Below are 5,614 nucleotides of genomic sequence, written 5' to 3' on the forward strand. Positions count from 1 at the left end.
ATCATGCTGCCCCAGAACACAACCGAATGCTCCATTCAATACTGCAAGGTAGAGCAATAGTGGTCTTCCTGGCTCGGGCAGGACCAAGATTGGCGGTGTCGACATGTACTCCTTGATTCTGTCGAAGGCTTTCTGACAGTCATCGGTCCATTCGGTAGTGGCGTCCTTCTTCAGCATCTTAAAGATTGGCTCACAGATGACAGTAGATTGAGCTATGAACCGGCTGATGTAGTTAAGTCTCCCCAAGAAACTCATAACCTCTTTCTTGTTCTTTGGCGGTGGCAATTCTTGAATGGCTTTGACCTTCGACGGATCCATTTCTATTCCTCGGCGACTCACAATGAACTCAAGTGGTTTTCCGGCAGGAACCCCTAATGCACATTTGGCGGGATTCAGTTTCAAGTTGTATCTTTTCAGTCTGTTGAAGAACTTCCTCAAATCTTCCATGTGGTCAGTGGCTTTCTTGGACTTGATGATAACATCATCTACATATACTTTGATCTCCTTGTGTATCATATCATGGAAAATGGTAGTCATGGCCCTCATGTAGGTGGCCCCAGCATTCTTTAAACCAAACGGCATCATCCTGTAACAATACATTCCCCACGACGTAATGAAAGCCGTTTTCTCAGCGTCTTCCTCATCCATCCATATCTGATGATACCCAGCAAAACAATCAACAAACGACAGCAGCTCATGCTTGTCGCAGTTGTCAATCAGGATGTGTATATTTGGCAAGGGGAAGTCTTCTTTTGGACTGGCTCGGTTGAGATCCTGGTAGTCGACACAGACTCTGACCTTCCCGTCCTTCTTCGGTACCGGCACGATGTTGGCTAACCATGTTGGATACTCCACTACCCTGAGAACCTTGGCTTTGACTTGCTTGGTGACTTCTTCCTTGATTTCCAAACTCATGTCAGGCTTGAACTTCCTGAGCTTTTGTTTTTACCGGTGGGCATGTCGGATCAGTCGGCAGTTTGTGAGCCACAATGGATGTACTAAGACCAGTCATGTCGTCATACGACCAAGCGAATATGTCCTCATATTCCCTTAGGAATTCTGTGTACTCTTCCTTTTCTGATGGTGACAGATGAACACTGATGCGCGTTTCTTTGACATTTTCTGCATCTCCCAGGTTAACAACCTCAGTTTCATCCAAATTGGACTTAGGTCTATTCTAAAAATCCTCAACCTCTTTAACAACCTCTTCTGGTATATCATCTTCCTCTGAGTCTATATCCGTTTGTTGCGTTGTCTCGTTGCATGTCACAGTCATTGGTTCATCAAGACAAGTAATAGTAATGCTGTGTAAATAAAGTAAACGAGAGGAAACAATAAGAGTAAGATTTATAAGGAACTGAAATGCTTTGATAAATTTCGTAACAGTTTTGAACATTTGAGCTTTTATTTCAAAAAAATCAAAAATGCGAGAAAGAGTCAACTAGCGAAAAATAAAGCTAATGCATGGTGCTTTGTTCAGCCTTGCTATCCCGAAGTTTTCCGGGCTCTGGTGGTTCTGATGGACCAATTGTTGAGGCGTGCTTCTCAACTCACGGCTTGTATGGAAGGGCCTTCCTCCCCCTCCCCCTCCCCCTCGAAAATGACGCAACAGTCCATGTTATCGTCTTCCAAAAACAAGCTCCTCATTGCTGCCAGTGCTTCTTCTTCTTCCGACCCATATATAACTTCGGCTGGTTGAAAAGTCTGTTCCAAGCGGGGTGTCGGTTGCTCTAGTGGATAGTAAGGACCGCGCCAAGGTGGCGACCAATGGTTGAATTCCTCCCAAGTATACTCATATACCAAACCAAAAGTGGTACTGTGTTTCTTCAGCTTGATAGGCTTAGCAATTCCTTGNCTTGAGCTTGATAGGCTTAGCAATTCCTTGGAGATTCTTGCCGAGTCCTTTGCCCGGTTCATACCCGCTCCAGTTCAGTATGCTTTCAATTTTGTTGTCCCACCATTTATCCTTGTCAACGGCGTTTGTTGATACCCAATTTTTTTTTAGATATTTTTATACTCAAAATACTTTCAAAATAACATATATATGCATACCCAAGTGTTTTGATATTTTTCCAAAATTTTAAAGATTTTTTAAACCAATTTATTGTCTATTTTAATACTACAAAATTCAATAATTATTCCCAAAAATTATCATTTTTGTGAATAATTCATTTTATTCTCATATTTACACCAAAAATATAATTAAGGTGATTTTTGCATATTTTTACAAATCTATTTGATATTTTTTAAGCTAAATTGCATAAAATTGCAATTATAGCCTATATTACGATTAATAGCGTTTTACAATGGTAAAATTACTCCCAGTATTCTTAGGTTAATGTATATATATTATTAATTAGTTCAGTACTTTTATTTGTTTTTGAAATTATTTTAACTATTTTAATTAAATTAAAAAGGGAGAAATTGGCTATTTACCATATAGCCCATTAACATTTCAATTTTAGCCCAAAATCAAACCCCAATTACACACAATTGAACGACCCAATTTTTAATTTTTTAACCCGACCCCTTAACCCGTTTCAAACCCGCCCGGTTCCTACACTTGATCCAAGCCGTTGATCATTTTGATCAACGACCATAAATCACCCTTGCCTTTTTTAATTCCAAATGACTACCCTAATCCCTCATTTCCCATCTCCCAGCCGCCTCTGAATCCCTTCTCTCTCAGTTCTCTCTCAATTCCCCCTCAAACCCTAGCCGCCTTCTACAATCTCCACCCTTAAACTCACCGGAATCCATGGCTTCTCAGGCCATGGACACAGCCTATACTCATCTCCTGCGGCTCCTACATGCCTGATGCTTGAAGGATCGAGGACAGACTTTGAAGGTCTTCACTCAGACCTTCACCGATTCGAGTATTCCGGCCATCTCCGGCCTTGCTCCGGTGGCTCTTGGTCTTCTGAGCCTATTTCTGACCTTTATCCGACTTAGATCGGACCATTTCCAAGCCTTTCTCACTCTAGGGTTCTTCTGAAATCCTAACTATTCGAGGTCTTTTCTGATTTTCTTAGATTTGTTGTGTATCCATGCTCTATTTGAGTTTTTGAACGATTTTCCCAGCTTTTCTTTCAAAATTACTTTCAAAAGTTACTTCTTCCCGATTTAGGGTTTTCTGGAAATTTTCAAAATGTTTCTCTGACTTTTTCTCTCCTTTCCTTTGTGTGTATTTGTTTGTACTATGTTCTTATGTTTTCTTTTCTACCACGCATGTTCTTCTACTGTGTTCTTATGTTTTTACGCATGTTCTTCTACTATGTTCCGTTCTTTTCTTCTACTGTGTTTTCTATGCTATGTTCTCACATGCTTTCCCACTATGTTCTGCTATTTTTTTGATATGCTTCTCCTGTTGTATCCTTCTACCGTGTGCTTAAGTGTTCACTGTTTTCTCCTCTGCTTTACCTATTTTAAGTTTTTCATAAAGACCTGTTTAACGCATGTTTTCTTCTACTCTCACTATGCTTCGAATCAGTTTCTTCACTCTGTTTGTTTGAACCTTCTACTGTACTTGTTTGTTTTCTCATGAGATCTCTGAGCCTGTTTCAACTACTTGCCTCTTCGTCTCTGTATTTGGTTAGAGGCGGAAACCCTAGAATTTGGCGGTTCTGCCAAGGTTTAATCCTGTGATTAAACTAGGGTTTATAGAACCCTTGACTCTTTCAGACTAAGTCCTGAGTCTCTGAACTAGGTTCGAATTTCTTTGTTTGCATACAAATCTTATTCTCCTACACTAGACTCTTTTAGCATGACGAATTCCTTCGTGTTTAAGCATGCATGTATGCTTTATATGTGTGTTCAACCCTTCTTTAAAAGGTTTTCGAACTTATGATTAAATCAGAATCCTTTTTTAAATTTTAATTGATTGTTACTGATTTTCCTCAAGTAAAACCTTTTCTTCACCTTTTCTGACTCGGTTCATTCATATAAAATCTTTGACTTCTGATTTCCCGGTTGTTAACTGATTCCTTTACCCTATTTGCACAAATCGTGTATTATCAAGACCTTGTCCTTAAATAGACCTTTATGTATTTACCCCTATTATACTACCTTACACGAAGTATTTGATTAATTTAGTTCCTTAATTAATTTTACCGTTTGAAATCAGAATCCCTTAATTAAAGGGAAACCTTGTGTAATTGATTGACAATCGATTTTCAAACTATTCTCTTGCCTTATTTCTGCTTACCTTCTACACTATAAAAAGCACGACCTCTTTTTCACAAACACACTTTTCAATACACAACTGAATACACTTCGAACTGCATTCTCACAACCTCTTCTGAACTTTCTTGTCTGCACTTTGGCTTTCACAAGACTACTGCTTTCTTTCTTGTCTCTTTTAAAAACTGGTATATCTTTATTCAATTCCCAGCATCATCCCAATGTGTTTACTTATAACCTTTATATCCATGCCTATTTCCTGCAGAACTTGACCTTGTAATGCTTATGTGCTACTGCTTGCTTTACTTTCTTGTAAACATTTGCTCCCCTATCCCATTACCCTCTATATGTCTATGAGTGGGGATTCAGGTCATGGCAACATGAATTGTTGTCCATGAACTGAATTTTGACCCCAAGTAAGTTGAGGGGTGTGCCAGTATGCTTCATTGCTGAGCATGCCCTTTGCCTACTCTTTCTTTGTATTCTGCTTTTATTATGAATCCCATATCCCCATTCCCATATGTATGTTGAGTTAAACTTTATGGTCTGGCAGCCTTCAAATGGCTGTCCAAGTCTGAACCTAACCTGCAACAGGTCCTAACTCCTCAATTTGAAAATGACAAGCTGGTCAGGGGTGTGCCAGCACCCCAAAAATGCTTGGCATGACCACCAGCTTGCCATTTCCCCTCTACTGCACTTACACTTGTTCCTAGACCCTAAGTTCTGCCCCCCTCCAATGAGCCTTGCCTTGGGACCTTGAGTTCCCTCTGAACTTGGACATTGGAGGGCTGGCCCTTCCACACTACACTTTAATTCAGTTTTGTAATGATATCTGGGTGTAAGCATTGCCTGGAGTTCTTGAAACTCCTTGGAACTTTGACACACTCCAGATAAGAGAANCTTTTGACACTACTCTAGTATAAGAGAAAGGCTTTGGAACCTGATCCCGGAAGTTGGTTCTATTCTATATTGTTAGATATTGAGTCTGAATTAGGCTCCTTGGATGCAGCTTAAATTTCTGATGTAATTTATTTTCTGTCTGATTCATTTGGCCTGTAATAATTGTAATAACTTACGGGGTTTAGTAAGGAAGGGAGAGGGTCATGTATGTATGCATAAGGGTAGATATCTTGCCTATAGGAACTCTCTTTGAATTTCTGCACTTTCATATGTAAAACCATGTGTATAAGAATTCTGCATATCATATAGATATCCTGCTCATAGGAATTCTGCACTTTCATATGTAAAACCATATGTATAGGAATTCTGCATATCATATAGATATCCTGCTCGTAGGAATTCTGCATATCATTTAGATATCCTGCTCATAGGAATTCAGCATATCATATAGATATCCTGCTCATAGGAATTCTGCATTTTCGTATATAGAGACCATATCTTTAAGGTTCTGCATTTTGCATCTTTCATTAGGCAA

This window comes from Nicotiana attenuata, unplaced genomic scaffold (assembly GCF_001879085.1).
Source record: "Nicotiana attenuata strain UT unplaced genomic scaffold, NIATTr2, whole genome shotgun sequence".
Lineage (NCBI taxonomy): Eukaryota > Viridiplantae > Streptophyta > Magnoliopsida > Solanales > Solanaceae > Nicotiana > Nicotiana attenuata.